At 36.2% G+C, this 17,683-nt stretch overlaps 1 long non-coding RNA gene across 1 annotated transcript; it reads right to left on the reverse strand.

Annotated features, from left to right (window-relative positions):
* Positions 1-203: 203 nt before the first annotated feature.
* LOC134736074 (uncharacterized) lies at positions 204-14,496 on the reverse strand. The gene is made up of 4 exons (XR_010119772.1): positions 14,229-14,496; positions 8,214-8,426; positions 5,973-6,033; positions 204-3,643 (listed from the first exon to the last, which is right to left on the reverse strand). It is a non-coding gene; the product is annotated as an uncharacterized lncRNA (long non-coding RNA).
* Positions 14,497-17,683: the final 3,187 nt, after the last annotated feature.

Raw genomic sequence — 17,683 nt, forward strand, 5'->3', positions numbered from 1 at the left:
ACTCTTTCTTTAAAAGAATTATGTTGGTTTTGATATTATCTCTTTTGGTTTTTATATAAATGCTACCTAAATTTTGATGGTTTTATTGCTTAGTAAGCCAGTATATCTCCACAAGCTATATATTATAGTTTTAGTACTTCACAATAAATTATGGCTAAAACACTGAACTCGATATATGAAGGAGCACACTTTGAAGCAAAACTACTACAGACTATACCGGTTATTTATTTTTTTTCTAAGATCACATCCATCATGAACATTTAGTTGATAACAGCAACCACATCCAGAAAATAAAATATACTTTTTCTTAACAAAAAAGATTAGTAAAGTTTGTTTTATCATTCATCAGTGTATTGAAGTCAAATGTAAAGAATATAAATTTTAGGCCAGGTGCGGTGGCTCACGCCTGTAATTCCAGCACTTTGGGAGGCCAAGGCGGGCGGACCACGAGGTCAAGAGATTGAGACCATCCTGGCCAATATGGTGAAACCCCATCTCTACTAAAAAATACAAAAAGTAGCTGGGCGTGGTGGCGCACGCCTGTAGTCCCAGCTACTCGGGAGGCTGAAGCAGGAGAATCGCTTGAACCCGGGAGGCAGAGGTTGCAGTGAGCCGAGATCGCACCACTGCACTCCAGCCTGGTGACAGAGTGAGACTCCGTCTCAAAAAAAAAAAAAGACTATAAATTTTAATTTTCTAATCTAGCTAGTAATGTTGAAACCATAAAACTATTCAGTCTTTATTGAATGTTAATGGATTACTAAAATGAAGTTTATAAACATAAATAAATATTTTTTCAGATTCTTATATACTGTTGGGTTTATTTGGGAAATTAACCTTAAAATATAATTATCTTTTGTGTTTCAGCTGCTCCTGTCTAGTAAGCAACTCATGCTATATGCACTTTAGACATACATAAGACAATATACCAAAAGATCCACATCCTGTTGAAGGAGGCAAGTTTACTAATCACATGCTTGATTGTTTTGACAATATTAGTGAAAATAGCTCCCCCTAATTTGCAAAGATACATTCCAAGATCCCCAGTGGATGCCTGAAACTGTGGATAGTACTGAACCCTTTATACAGTATATTTTTTTGTCTGATAACCAAGACAGCTACTAAGTGACTAAGAGGCAAGTATCGTCTACAGTGTGGATATACTGGACAAAAGGATGATCTATGTCCCAGAAAATATTTCATTATGTTACTCAGAATGGTGTACAGTTTTAAACTTATGAATTGTTTATTTCAGGAATTTTTTTATTTAATATTTTTGGACCACAGTTGACCATGAGTAACTGAAACTGAGGAAAGCGAGACTGTGTACTGTACTCCAGTACTACAAAAATATCTAACATCATTGGGATTACAAGTATGGGCCACCATGCCTTGCAAAATCACCCTTTGAGTTACAATTACATATGGGTTAGTGGAGGCTTCCCCACTTTTTCAGATGTAATAAAAGCACAATAATTGAAACTGGTTGATTGAAATTTTTTTTTCTGAGCTGTTTTCTACACTTTTTTGGATCTTTGTGTGATGGTAACATTGTTTTAAGGCAAGAATGATACTGGTGATTGTTTTTCATTATCTGAATATGTTGCTATTTCTTTTGTTGCAAAAAAGTTCACAATTCAAAAGTGTCTGATTTTACTTATAATACAGTAGATGAAACACTTTTTCAAGGTTATACTGAGCTTGTTACTGCAGATACAAACACAGGAAGAAACAACTGGGTGTGTTTCATGCAGTCTTTTTCATGTTTGAGAATGAAACAAAGGTGGGCTTTCACAATTTTTCATGGTATCTCTTAATCAAAATTTAAAAGGTCTTATTCTTACTGCCCCTTCCCTAAGTCTTAAAAGATTGCTGAGACTTACTCCTGTTGGGGCTCAGAAACCACCATCCCAAAATATGACATTTTGAAATGCTGAACAGAAGAAGAAGCCTCAGGGTCTCTCTGACCTTTCACCTCAATAGAATACCTCTTCTTCCCCTTCTCATAACCTGTTTTACCAGGCTCCAAGCCCCCATTTTTTCTGTAACCTCAAGATGGTATATGAGCTTCTGTTACTCATTAAAAAGTTGAGTCTTCATTCTGAAGGCTCCCGCGTATACATGTTAAGTAAATTTGTATGCCTTTTCTCTTATTAATTAATCTGTCTCATGTCAGGGATTTTGTAGCAAACCTTTAGGGGGCCAAGAGCCTATGGCACTCACAGTATGGTCCTGAGAGCAAGATAAACAAAGCTGCTCTGCTCTTATTAAAGCTACAGTGAAGAGAACTCAGGAACCTGACAAGCCAGCAAAAGGGTAAGGACTTCTTATCAATCAGGCTCCCAGTCTCTCTCTCTCGCTATGCAATCTAGTTGAGCAGAAGGTAAAAATCACTGTTTTGTCTCAAGGTTTTCATTACTGGGAAAAAAGCGTTTATGTGATCAGTCTTGGGTTGTAGTGACTCTGCTGTACTTTTGGTACTTTGTAGTATGAATGCTCACATTGTTAAATTCTTTTTGTGGTCCTTTTCCTTTGTCTTTGTCTTTGTCTTTCTGTGCCATTCTGCCATAAAGAGGAGTACCATAGGGTAGAACACAAGCCTGGAACCCCTAGAAGCCTGCTGGATGAGCCAGTCCTGCAGACCAATCAGCTTTGCAATTATGACTAGACCAGAGTCTGTTAAGACAAACATTTCTGTGGGCCCCTGAAATAAAAGCTGATGAGGTTTTCCTCTCATCTTGGCTTATGTCCTTGAAAACTTGATTTGTGACTAAGTGGGGATACTGTCTTAGTGTATGCCAGCCACAGGTTATGGGTTTTCAGGGTCAACTCAAGCAGCCATCCTGAAAAGATTGAGCATGCAGGACATGTAAGATTTTAAGCCACACACTTTCATTTTGAACGTAAGTTCTTAGGAAAGTTTTGTCTTAAAAGGCACCATCCCTATGAAAATTTTGTCATCTTTACTTTCTTAAGTCTGTTTCTGAGAGTAAGTTTTGGGGGAATCATGTGGACTGTCTTATGTATGCCATTCCAGGAAATACGGTAAAAACCCTGGAAATTCACTTGGGCTTTACGTGACAGGCTTTTGGATTGAGTTGCCACAAGGTCCCTTAAATTAGACGAAAATGCTAAATTAGAAAGGATGTTAGTGATGTCTGATTCTAAATATTGATTATAAAAAGCCACAGTCTGTAAGATATTTAAAGAGGCTTATTCTCAGCCAAATATGAGCGACAATGGCCTGAGACCATGTGCTTAAGGTGGTTGGGTTATAGCTTGGTTTTATATGTTTTAGGGAGATGTAACCACCCAACAGGTTCATCTTGCCCACTGCCCAGATAGAGTTGCTTTATCAAGTTAGGGGAATTACAATAGAGAAAGTTGAATGGACACGAGGACTGCCTCCTTGAGAGAACTGGAGTTATCACTCAAATCAGTCTTTCTGAAGGCATGAATGTTAGGGTTTTTACGGACAATTTGGTCAGCAGGGAGCTAAATAATTGGTGTTGCTGATTAATTGGGGATGAACTCATAGGGGTGTCCAAAACAGTCCTCATGCCCCGAGTTGGCCTCTGGGTGGGGCCACAGGATCAGTTGAGGAATGAGTCTGAAGTCCAGGTAGAATCAGTCTGAAAGATACCTCAAAAACAAAACAAAAGAAAACAATTTTACGTTCTACAAGAGTGATGTTATCTATAGGAGCAACTGGAGAAGTCGCGAATTTTGTGACTTCTGGCCACATGACTCCTGAGCAGTAAGGGATTGTAGAAAATACACTTACATTTTAGCAGATTTCAGGCTCCTCTCATAATCCTGTTCTTGTGGACTTTCATTAGTCTTGTAAATGTGGGTTTCAATTCCTGAGCAAGCTTTGGGGTTAATGTTAGAGACAGACTTGCTTTTAAGTTAAACTAAAAACTAAATTCCTCCCAGTGTTAGCTTGACCTATACCCAGAAGTGATGAATTACATCTTGGAGATAAGAAGCAAGATGGGGCCAACTATTTCAGGTTTCTCTTACTGTCATAATTTTACAAAAGCAGTTTCAGGTCCCTGTGGAGTCATCTGATCATTGGAAATGCAGAAGTCTGAAAACACCTTTCAAAAGGCCAATCTTAGGTTCTACAACCGTGATGTTATTTACAAGAATAATTGAGGAAGTTCCAAATCTTGTGACTTCTGGGACAGTGGCTGCTAATCATTTAGCAATGACTGTATCTTAACAGAATTCAGGTCACTCTTATAATTCTAACCTTGTGGACTTTATTGCTTTTATAAAGATGATTCAGTTTTGTGAGGGCTATTATCATTTAAACTATAAACAAAATTTCTCCCAAAATGAACTTGGCCCACACCCAGGAATGACCAAGAGCAGGTTGGAGGTTAAAAGCAAGATGGAGTTGGTTAGATCAAATCACTTAAACTGTCAAAATATTCTCACTGTTATAATTTTTTCCAAAGGTTGTTTCAGATATAAAAGATATTAGTCAATACATATGAGGTACACATTTGTTCAGTCCAGAAAGACTGGACAACTCCAAGTGAGGGTTTACAGGTCATGGGTGGGTTCAAAAACATTCTGATTGGCAATTGGTTGAAAGAGTGAAGTTATTATCTAAAGACCTCGAATAAATAACAAAGAATGTCTGGGTTAATAAGACAAAGAGTTGTGGAGACCATGGTTCTTATTATGTACATGATGCCTCATAGATGGCTGTTTTTAGAAACAATAGATGACAAATATTTTCTGTTTTTACCTTTAATTGATGCTAGACTCTGAGTTAATCTCTTCAGGGTTGGGAAGGCCTGAATGGGGAAAGATCTAGCTATGTTAATATATGTCATTTATAGATGCACATTTTTGCCCACAAAAGGTTTTTCAGGGCCATTTTAAAATGTGACAAAGAAGCATATTTTTGAGTAAAATATTTTTCTTTATTTATTTATCTGTCATGAGATGTTATACTAGAGTCAATTGGGAATTCGGTATCTTATTGTTACAAAGAGCCTGTTTTGTCAGTCTTAAGGTCTATTTTTTAGTATTAATGCTGGTCACTTGTGCCTGAGCTTCAAAGGAAGAAGAGTATAAGAAGTCATGTGTAATTCTCCCTTGCCATCGTGGCATGAACTAGTTTTTTCAGATTTCTTAGGGTTCCCTTGGCCATGAGAGGATTCCATTCAGTCACTTGAGGTGCCTCAAATTTTATTTTTGGTTTACATAAACAATTGATTAAAAACTCATTTTTTTTAAAAGGACATATAATAGTGTCATGCTTAGCCTTTAGAATTCTCTTGTGTAAATTAAGGAACAAAAGTATGACCTAAAAACAGTTAAAATTCTTTGTAAGCTTAAAAGATCCTTCATCAGTTTCTTTCTGGGAACAGCAATGGTGGCTTTGGTTTGATTTCTGGCCAGGGAATGAGTCCTTTCTGGTTTGATATTTGTGTGCCTTTTGCCATTTATTGATGCTTTTCATTTCCATGGACAGATTTTGATTTCCTGTCTTCTGTCTGTCGGGGCATATGGGGCTTTTTGACCTGTGTATGTAGATGATAAGCTGAGAAGCTGATACCCTCAAGAATATGGCACAACAGAATTATGAACTGCATTTTGTTTATGACTAGCAAAACTTTCCTTTCTCTGTGCAATCTTTGGGGTGATTCTGAATTTTATGAGGACTGCTTTGCCTCTCTTTGGAGACTTCACATGTCCTTGTTTAAGTCATAACTCTGGTTAAAGCTTATTAGTTTCATTTGTAGAATACCTTTGGTAAAGAAGTTTAAAAGCCACAAATGCCAGCTGTTTGCTCCGGCTAAAATCAGGTAATAAGAGATTAATTAATTAATTTATTTATTTTCACAGAAATCTACAGTTAGAAGTCAATTTAGTTAACAGTTGATATCCAAGTATACACACACACACACACACACACACGAAAAACTACAGACAAATTAAATTTAAAGACTTACAGGAGTTTCATTGAGCAAATTGTATGTTGATTCAATTATACTGGATACATTTTCCATTTTTCTAAAGAGAAGTTTGATATGAGCAGTTAGAAGTTGGAATAAGCAATTTCTACTATATATTGCGTTTCTTTTGTGTTTTACAGTTTTCCCCATTTTAAAAAGAAAAGCAAACAAAGAAACAAAAGTTTTTCCTAAAAATATCTTTGAAGGAAAATTCTCCTTACTGGGATAGTCAGGTAACAGTTGGTCAAGACTTTGTAAAGAAATTGGTTTCTGTAAATCCCATTATTAATATGTTCATTTTTCATGAAAATTTCAATGTAGTTGGGGTAGATTATGATTTAGGAAGCAAAAGTAAGAAGCAGTATTTTATGATTCGTGATTTCAGTTTACTAGACTTAAGTTTTGAAGTAAACATTTTCAGGTTCTTTCTACTTCAATAAATAGTATGATTATATGCAAAAAAAAAAAAAACTATTTGCGAATTGGGCAGCATTCTGAGCCACGGTAGGCTCAGAGACGGTAGCACAGCCACATGGTGAAAGAAGATTTGTGGACAGAAAAGGGAAAGTGACATACAGAAAACAGAAGTGAGGCACAGAAACAGCTGGATTGGTTACAACTCAGCATTTGCCGTATTTGAACATGGTTCAAACAGTTGGCTACATATGGTTGGCCAAAACTCAGTGATTGGCACAGGTGTGGGCTACAGTCTGTTTACACCTCTACTTGTTATAGTTCACAATGTACAGAAAAACCTATATGCAAAACTCAAAATATGTAAAGACGCAGCTTTAGGCTAAGCTTGATTTAACAATTCCCCTTTTAGGAAATTTTCTCAATTTTGAGAAATTGACTAAAACTTTAGACAATGATATTACTATCACCATCTTAAATGTACTTATTTGGTCTTGCAGCCCACTGGGAAATAGTAAAAGAGTGGGTTTTGCAAGGTGGGAACAAGGACTGAGTAGAGGGTACCTCCTTATGCCAGAACATTCTGTTTACAGGAGAAAAACAAAAGCTGTTTTTTTCTAGGACCTATGTGTTCCCTTAAAGTCTTAGTTTGATTATGTCACATTGAGCATAAGCGATTCCATTTTAGTTTGGTTAGGTCTGTTGGGGCCTAGTGCATGAGCTCAGTCCAAAACAATAGCCTCCCATAATTTTGTTTTAAAAAATCCCCCTTTTTGGTCGGGTTCTCACTTATGTGAGAGTGTGACCAAAACTTAGGGTCTTAGTGTCACTCTCAGTTATCATTTCGAGTTTCTGGTGCCAGCATGTCATTCATAGGTTATAGTGTCCTCATGGTCACACATTTCTTTCAGCTCTTGCCATTCCATTTGAAGAGAGACCATTTGACATTGTAGAGATGGCTGCATCCAAACATTTAAAACCTTTGAGAGAACAGCACACCAAGAAGACTGCTATTATGACTATTAGGAGAACAATATCAAGAATTTGGAGTATTCTTTTTACCCAGTGTCCCCATAATCCAAACCACCTAAAATCAAATAGATCAAAGAATGAGCTAGATAAAGAGTCTAATCGCTTAACTAAGCAGTCTCTTTGTTAATCCCCTACAGATAAATCTCTGTAATACCCAATATTTTCTCCATAGGCCATAAGTGCCAGCAGCTGCACAAATACTTCTGTTTAGCCAGTAAGTAATCTAGAGTAATTCTATTATTTAGCACAACTTTCACAAGAGTATTTAAAGTCTTTCGTGTAACTATAGCCTTTACAGTAGCACCTGCTGTAGAGCCTATCATGAGGGATATATTGCTAATCGTTGTTTCTTTTACTCTAAACCATGGAAAAATGACCTAACAAATGAAGCCCTTCTAGAAGACTGAAAGCCTTCTGGCAATGTTCTTTTAACTCATGATGTGGGTTAAGAGGAGTGAAACAATGTTTGTTTCTGACTAATTATGAGGCAATTTATGTACCATTAAAGTTTCTCACCTCCATTGGGCCTTCATCTTTCATGTGTCAAGGTATAACGTTATCCACGTATAAGGCTGGCTGCAAAATCCTTCACAAATAAAAGTATACCCCATAAGTGCATACAACAGCCCCCTTTTTCACTTCTATTGTCATAGAGGCATAAGCAAGGGAAAAATATTTGAAGGTAAGAGTCGCATGATAGTAGAGAAGCCTTGATTTATGATCACGGAAAAAGCTATTCACATCAAGGATGCCATCTTCTTCTGAAGAGAAACATTCCTTGTTAGCTTTTACCTTAAGGGTTCCAATGAGTGTACAGTTCCAAGAATATGGAGGGATCCTTCTCAGTTGTGAGACTATGAGCCCAAGATTCAAGGTCCTGAAGTTCTGTTGCAGTGTGAGTGGCAAGGGCACTCTTTCTCTGATGTTCTCAGAAAATCCAATCTTTGGGTTCTTGATTGTGAAGAAGTTGATTTTCCTCAGTGAACCATGAAAAGCTCTCTTTACCTGGTAAAAATACACTGTGACATAAGAATTTACTATGATAACATCAGCCTTCTCGCATGGGAAAGCTTTTATACAACCAGAAAACATGCATTGAAAATGACAATTTAATAAAATCACTCCATAAATATTTAAATGGCCCATCAGGTAGCTGAATGTACCTGAAGCTTTGATTGTCTTCCCAGGAATATGGGTTTGACAAACCAAACATTGGTCATAAACTATTTTATCATTTTATCTTTTCCAGTATGAGTCATTGAATGCAGAACTTTTTTTAAAAGGCTCAGGAAAGACAAGGCAGCCATCGTGGTTCTCCATGAGCCCATGCTTAACATTGGACTTATGTCCTCTTGAATACCCGTTGTTTCTCCAATTTAGGTGTATAGCACTGATAACTGATGGATTATCATAGGTCATTTGACTTAGACCATGGAGTTCATTCAAATTGTATGTATACACAATTTCAGTATTGTCTGATTTAGCAAGAAGTCCAAATGATACAATTTTAAAGTTATCAGAAACCTGTATTCAAGAGTGCTTTTTGGTGTCCTTTTCATCCTTTCACAAACCTCCTAAAAGACACCATATTTTAGAATTTTGTATGCTTGTGATATTTTTAGAAACTACATCAGCATTAAGCAATTACCTGTGGAAATAACTTTAAATAGTCAAAGTTAGACAAAATTGACAAGGAAATTTGGTTATTTCTGTAGTTTACAATAAATTAACATAACCATAATTATGATTGATAGCATGTTCTCAGACATATTAGAATTTTAGAAATCTCATACAGTTTTGGAACATATATGAATGTCGTTCACCGAAATATAACCTGAAGGAGGTTAGACATTATTGTTAACTTTATTCATTGATAGAGGAAAGACTAAGCTTTCCAAACAATCTGTCTCTTGTCTTTCACTTTTTTTTCAGCAGTTTATTCAAAAGTCAGACAAAAATCTTTCATTATCCTCTAATATTACATGAAAATCTTGTTCAAGAGAGAAAGCCAAATTTCATCCTTACATTATTGTACTATTAATGTCAACCCCAATCTTTAATAAAACCTTATAGGAAAATCCATCAATCTTAGTCTGACCATGAGGTGAAATTTTAATAAACTTTTTATAACCCTTTACAAGTTTCTGTAAAGAGCAGATCAGTGCTTTAAGTAAGCCCTGTTGTGCTTTTATTCCAATGTTCAACTTACAGAAGAAACTGAATTATAGCTCTTTAAATTCAGCCAATACGTTCATACGCAGAATCCCTTTTACAATTAATATTTCAGAAACCTTTCATAACTTGCTCAAATCTTTAGCTTTATCCTTTGGAGTTTAAAACAATCCTTTAATCCTCTAAGTAGGCAAAAATGTACATTCTCATGCCTTCTTATAATCTTTTACTAAAAGCACATTTGGCTTTCCTTACATATCTTGCATGTAAAACTGTTTTTCACAATGAGAACACTTGGGCACAGGAAGGGGAACATCACACAGGGGCCTGTTGTGGGGTGGGGGGAGGGGAGAGACATAGCATTAGGAGATATGCTTAATGTAAATGATGAGTTAATAAGTGCAGCACACCAACATAGCACATGTATACATATGTAACAAACCTGCAGGTTGCGCACATGTACCCTAAAACTTAAAGTATAATAAAAAAAAAAAAATGTTTTTCAGTAGTCTCAATTATATATTGCAATGTTACCTCTTAGCAATTTTAATTTTTGGTGAAAAACCTGGTAAGTGATTTTAATTATTTACTAGTTTTGGAGCCTAAAGTGACATACAAAAATGCAGATAAGGCCTGACTCTTTCCAGCATAGTTAGGGGTATGGCTAACTCCACGTCCCCAGGACTTACCTAGCTGTAAAGCAGGCAAGTTGAACAATTTTCAAAAGTGAAAGAAGCAGTCTACAACCTTAAAGCATCTAGCAAACATAATATCTGACTTGCCTAACTTAGACCAAATGTTTTTATTTTACCAATCATCTTTTTAAAACTGCTTTTATTTTCCAAAGGTTACTAAAGTCACATAAACTAAAAGGCATTACAGTTTTCATTTTTCTTTCAAAATATTTAAGTGCTTATTTTCCTTCAAGCCAATTAATTCGAGCTTTTTCATATGAACATCACATATACAACACATGTATAACTACACAGACAGACAGATGAAGATCCAGAAGTTGTAAGATTTTTTTATTTGCCAGCTTTTAAGTTTCTTAATTGGATTACTGGTGTCACGGTGGAGTTCTTCAGGGAACAGGGCCAAGAAAGTCATGCAGTTCCTAGGGCCTAATAAGCAGGCTTCTTTGGAAGACAAAGATCTCCAAAATTAATGGCCCCATTTTTATATCACATCCTGGATTCTCAAAAAGAAGGAAATGCTATGGGAGAAGAAAGTGCAATGCTTTTACCATGCATTTCATTGCATGGCAACCCAAAGCCACTTAGCCCATTTTGCAATCAATCCATCCTTCCACGGCAGTCTTATCACTCAGTGGTTAGTGGCATCTCTCAGTAGGGAGTGGCAATATCTTCATACCATCTAGGTGGCCAAGAGCATGCTTCTCGCCGGGAGCGGTGGCTCACGCTTGTAATCCCAGCACTTTGGGAGGCCGAGGCAGGCAGATCACGAGGTCAGGAGATCGAGACCACGGTGAAACCCCGTCTCTACTAAAAATACAAAAAAATTAGCTGGGCGTGGTGGTGGGCGCCTGTAGTCCCAGCTACTCGGAGAGGCTGAGGCAGGAGAATGGCGTGAACCCGGGAGGCGGAGCTTGCAGTGAGCCAAGATCACACCACTGCACTCCAGCCTGGGTGACAGAGCGAGACTCCGTCTCAAAAAAAAAAAAAAAAAAAAGAGCATGCTTCTCTAATCCACGTATGTAAAGAGCTGAGTATCCCCCCTAGCAGCCAATAGCCACTTCTAAAAGTGTATTTTCAACCTAGTTATAATGCAAAGTATTTTCTGATATCCCCAAAACTCAAAACCATGAAATAACACAATGCAAAACAAAACAGAGCCTTAGATTTTGAGACGGATCTATCCACTTCCAATTCACGGGGTTTCATGAGGAAAACAGAGATTTTTCTCAAAATGAGATCTGTGGAGCCTTCCCTGTTTTCCCCAAGGAGTCCCAGGCTATTGGATGTTATATTAGATCCTCTCTTGTGTACACTGAGTAGCAAAAAGACCAAGTGGAGAAAAAAACTCAGTTGACTGAGAAGAAAGTAAATCCTTTTTTCTTCAGAAAAATAAAATCCAAGAAGGAGGAAAAAAAAACCATAAAGACGTTTTAAATACACATATAGCTTGGATATCCACTGTTAATTAAGCTGACTTTTAACCACAGTGCTCTATAAGAAACTGTCCCTTTAAATTATTTATTATATTACTTTACCTGGGCCAAACGGCCCATATTTCTGGCTTTTTAAGTTCACCAGAAGTAACCTCACAAGTGAAATAAACTGCAACTAAGGTTCTGACTCAATTACAAGTGTATGAAATATTTTTTAAAAAGTGGTAAACCATTTTTACACAATTTAGAATCTTCAAAGGTAGCTCAGAAAAAAAAAAATCATGAAGGAAAGCTAGAAGTTGTTCTCGGAGGAAAAGAGAATCAACAAGTGGTAAAGGTCAAACAGATATCACCCGGTAAGTGCTCATTCCCTACGCTAGAATTGAACCTGGACTGCCATTGTAAAATGGCAAAGCCTTAGCTGCTGAATTATAGCATTGGGCAGTTTCCATTGCTCTTCCCAGAAGGAGTCTAAAGCAGTCAATTTTGAACTTGCAAAGGCTTTTATCTACTCAAGGTAATTTTTAGAGCTAACTATGACATGAACCCCAAAATCCTTGTTTCCTAGATGGCAGAAACCAAGAGAAAGTGCTGCCACGTAGTTACAAGGTCAAGCTCCCAAGGTCATAAAACAAGATGGAGACCACATCCAGTTTTTTTTTTGTTTGTTTCAGGGACCTGCAGCAAAGTTTGTTACTGAACAGTTTTCTGGGTCATCTTGAATAGCAAGCTTATGGGGTCCTAAGCCCGTATTCTATCCTAAGGTACTTTTCTTTATGACAGAACCATACAGAAAGACACACACAGCACACCAGATATGCTACAGCTTAAGAATAGCCTCAGAATCCTTTATCACATTAATCAAAACTTTACAGAGGAGATAAACAATGATTTGTTTTTATCATTCACTCAACCAGTTTGCACAGAGAGACAGAGGCTGGAAGTCTGACTGGTAAGAAATCCTTACCCTTTTGCCAGCATGCCAAGCTTCTCGCCTCCCCCTCTCTGAGCAGCCACACTATGGCTCTGGAGGCCAAGATGCAACACAAAAGAAAACCTTTTTTTTTTTTCTTTCTATTTCATGAAACCACAGGAAAAAGCCTCTCAATTTTGTAAGATGCTGTCCAAAGGGTGGCATGGGGTAACCAAATTAACATTTTCAATTTCGGCCAGAATAAAATACATGCGACAAATTATAAACATTAGCCACTTTGCTTAGCACCCAATATCAAATTGGCAGTGCCCAAACTTGCCCCCAGTTTGGTCCTGTCGTGTTTAATCCAACCTCTCACCAGGAGATTTAACATGTGGTCTCTGGGTAAGATGGCCGCCCTAAGTAATAGAAAAGATAGGAAAGGAAAAGGAGAGAAAGAAAGAAGAGCATTGCCTGTGGTAGGGTGGGGAAGGCAAGGAGCTCAGGGAGGCCAGAGAAAGACGCATCCAATGCAGCAATACTGAATTAAAAGTTCAGGCAGCTGCTTATCGGTCACGAAGGGATCTTTTCCAGCAGTCACATCTGCTCTCAAGTTTTCCCTTTTTAAGAGAAAAAGTTCCCCATTTTCCATGGTCCTATTCATGCCTAATCCTGTCACTCATAGTTGTCAGAAAAAAGTACAAGGCAGATTAATCCAAAGAGAATAGCAGTTAACATCCCGTAGTGCCAAATCTATTTTTACAAAGAGAGACTTTATTGAAGGGAGGCTCTCTAACCCAATTCCATCCTTTACCCATGTGAAATGTATCCCATTACTTAACCTAAGCCAGCCAATTGGTGCTGCAGTCTATTTCCTTTGGATGAAGATAGTAACTAAGCTAAAAGGTTAGTAGATTTTATTTATTTAATCAATTAGTCACTTAAGCTTATTATTTGCCTTTCATAAAGTCTTTAAATAAAAATACTGAAATCTTTTTAGAAGCTTCTGAATATCAAGAGTCATCTCTAGATAGGACTAATTTGGGAGCCCTCATTTCCAAATGCACTTCATTGCAATTTTGTTCATTTGGAACGTTCCACGCTAAGTTAACTTTAGTAAGATTTTGCCATTTCTGTGAGACTTCGGAGCTTCTGGGGCCTAACACTTATGCATGTATGAGCCAGAAAAAAACTGATCTCTTCAGAAATTAAGGATCCCATTTTTACCTAAGATATGGGCTTTGTTCTCAGGTTCCCTTGATTAACATAGCCAATGACTTTTTTTCCTGCCTAAGCATGTAATAAAAATGAAACAGGGGGGTAGAACATAAAAATCCCTGTGAATTTTCAAAAGCCAAATATTACACATGCTGAAATATTACCACTTACTACCAGTTTCTTTCTGACCCAGTCAGATGTAAGAGGCCTCTAACTGCAACCAAGCCAGTTACTTACTGGATCTAAGCCAACCCTGGACCCAGGCCAGTTTCTGTCACAACTTCTAAACCCAGTTTGGATCAGAAATTTGCTCAAAGAAACTTGAACAGCTCAAAACACAAATCTGTAGAGCTCTGAAATCTGAGCGAGAACTTACCATGATCCCCAGCTGCTCCAAGAGATCAAAGGACACAAATGGGTTCTCCAGCTACGTCTCTTTGGTCACCCAGCATTCCTAGGGTTTATTAGAAGCTCTACTTGGGACTCTGCTTCTGACACCATCTGGTAAAAGAAAAACTTCACCTGAATTAAATTTTTAAAACATTAATTTTGTAATGAACAGTTCATGAGTCCAGCAGCCTTCTGAGCCAGCGGAGGCTCAGAGACTCCAGTGCAGCCACGCGGTGGAAGAAGATTTACAAACAGAAAAAGAATAGTGACGTACAGAAAATGGAAGTGAGGTACAGAAACAACTGGATTGGTTATAGCTTGGTGTTTGCCTTATTTGAACATGGTTCAAACAGCTGGCTCCTTATGGTTGGCCAAAACTCAGTGATTGGCACAGGTGTGGTCTATGGTGTGCTTACACCTCCACTTGCTATAGTTCACAGTGTACAGAAAATCATTTAGGCTGGACTTAAAATATGTAAGGAAGCAACTTTAAGTTAAACTTTATTTAACAATGTAAAAGGCCTTTATACATTTTATCTTTTCAGATCCTGTTTTGGGGAATTTTTTAAATTGACTGAAACTTTTTAAAAATTATGTGCCTGGTCCTTTGTTCACTTTCTTTCTTGAAAATTGTTCTCTTATTAATATTTATTTTTACTTCACCTATTTATGTTTCCTTTTTACCATCTTTAGTCTCTTTTGCATTGCATTATCTTGTCTCTTTAGCTTTTGGGGGGGTACTAGAAAATACTTTGTATTATTAAAAAACTTGAACTTGGTATGTATAATGGCTTTATAAGCACTGATCCAGTTATAAGATAGAGACTAAACTGAAAACGACCTATGTGAATCAAATTGGTCTTTTTATAAAATCTTATGGTAAGTTACTATGATTTTGTGTTACCTTGGAATCCACTTTGAAATCATCCTATAACCCATGCAAACATTTTACAAAGGCTTAAATTCTGTCTCTTTACATGCTTTGAGGTGTAGATTTTCTACTTTGTTTCGTCTAAGAGTTGTGCTTTAAAAACACAAAAATTAGGGTTGCCTAGCTAATAATTGTAGGGCAATAAAACAGGTAATGAAAAGAGCAAATTAAAAAAACTATTTAAAATTGACAAAGAATATTATAAATCTGTAACACTTGCTTCTGTCTGTGTGTCTTCATGTCTATGTGTTTATACATGTCATGTATATGTGATGCTTCACTTTGAGAATACACGAAAGAGCCCTAATTTATTGGCTCAAAGAAAAAAGTAAGTACTTAAATCAAATATTTTACCAAAAACATAGAAACTTTAACTCAAATGCCTTTTAGTTCATGCGACTTTAGTAATCTTTGGTGAATAAAGATTGTTTTAAAATTATTGGTAAAATAAAAATAAATGTCTTCAAAATTTAATATACACATTTGGCCTAAATTGGTCAGGCAGGTCAGATACGGTTTTGCTATTTTAAGGTCATAAACTATTTTTGTGACATTTTTGATAATTCTTTAACTTGTCCATCTAAGAGCCATTACATTCTAGGATCTACACAAATTGTCATATAAATGCCTAGGGACATGTGGAGTTGTCCCTGGCCTATTTGTAACTCCTGTCTATGCTGGGAAGGGTCAGGTATTACCTGCAGCTCTGTCTTTTGTCCTGTGCTCTGCATGTGATATACAATTACAATTTCTTACCTCTTAGATTTTTCACTAAAAATAAGAATTACTAAGAGTTAACATTGCAACAAATAAATGCAATTAAAACTACCAAATATAAGAGAAACAATTATGTATCCAAAGCAAATAAAAAAAGTAAGATGTGTTTTGGGTAAAAAGTTTATGAAAATGCATGGGAATATGTTTTTTTAAGGGAAAAAAAGAGACTTTAAAGGATTATTTTTTAATTGAAGAAATAAAAGAATGATGGTTAAAACTGAATGGATATAGAAACAGTAAAGAAAAAATTGGAAAAATTGTAAAAGCTTATAAAGGCTTATGATAATCTTACCTTCTGTTCAAACTGATATTGGATAGATTTGTTTATAAGATTTTATTAAAACTAGGATTAGCATTAATACACTAATGAAAAGGTAGAATATGGTTTTCTCCCTTTGAACAAAATCTTTGTGTAGTATTAATAAGAGATAATAAAAAGTTTTGTGTACCTTTTCAGTAAACTACAAAAACAAAATAAAGTGGGACAGGGAAAGACAGATTCAGTTGGCTTCAACCATCTTGACCAGTTCTTATTTTTTGGGAAATTTTCTTCTCTCTATCAGTAAATAAAGTTTTTTTTTTCTTTTTAAATCTTTGAATTACCATTTGGCTCAGTGAGTGACTTATTTTACAGTAACATGTAACCCAATTTTTTGATATTGAGTGTTTTAAACCTCTGATATTATAATTTTTAAATCAAAATTTCAACTTTTATACTGTCTTTTGACCTCAAATTATTTGTTTTTGGATATCAGTGTTTCTGAAGTCCAAGAGAGACATATCTGCTTATTTAATATGTTAAATCATTCAGGAAGCATTGTCAAACATGCAATGGAGTTTAACTTTCTGTGAATTATATTTATATAAATGTGTAATTAATGTCTGTTACAAAATTGTACAAAATCCCTAAAATTCTTATGCCTTAATATACGTTATAAGTAATTATTATGATTATTATGTTAAATTGCTTTGTGCCATAGAAATAGCCAAATTTCCTTTCCAATTGTGTCTTTAACTGTAACTGTTCTAAGACTTTTATCATCAACCAACAATTATTGTTTTACTCTTATTTTCCCCCCACCAAAAAAGTGGTTTATGATTAGCTACAGCCCAAAACTTGCTTCTTTAGGGGGAATTCATGAAAAGGACTCTGATAGGTGCTCTTGAAGGCAGGTTTCTGATAACTTTGGATACTCTGCCACTAGATTAGAGAAAAAACTTGCAATAATCTCATTGCAATGCTGATGTGTGCATGAGGATTCTTGGCTCAATGTTGAGTAACACAGGAGTTAATTGCATGGACTGAACTCATAGAAAATGGAAATAATATTTTTTAATTCTCCAGTCCAGACTTCTGATTAAATAATTTTTATAACATTTTTGTTTGAAACATTGTTGATTCTTTTTGTGTTTCAGATATAGGAAAACTTTTTTTTCTTTGAAATACTTGGAGATTTTAACAATTGAGTAAAGTATGCTATTGTGAGCCAAATCTGAATCTTATTTTTTACCTGATTTCTCCCCATGTTAAAACTATTTATGAGTATTTTTAAATTTATGTCAATATAGTTATTTACATAAGTTTAATAAGACTCCGTTTTTGTGTGTGTGTGTGTGTGTGCAGGAAACCATTGGAAACCCTGGTTATTTTACCAAGAGTTTGACTAGAATGGCAGTTTCAGTTCTGACTGCCTTCAGAAATTGAGATTGACTTATAGAGCTGATAAAAGTCC

The sequence above is a fragment of the Symphalangus syndactylus genome, chromosome X, assembly GCF_028878055.3.
Source record: "Symphalangus syndactylus isolate Jambi chromosome X, NHGRI_mSymSyn1-v2.1_pri, whole genome shotgun sequence".
NCBI classification, from domain to species: domain Eukaryota; kingdom Metazoa; phylum Chordata; class Mammalia; order Primates; family Hylobatidae; genus Symphalangus; species Symphalangus syndactylus.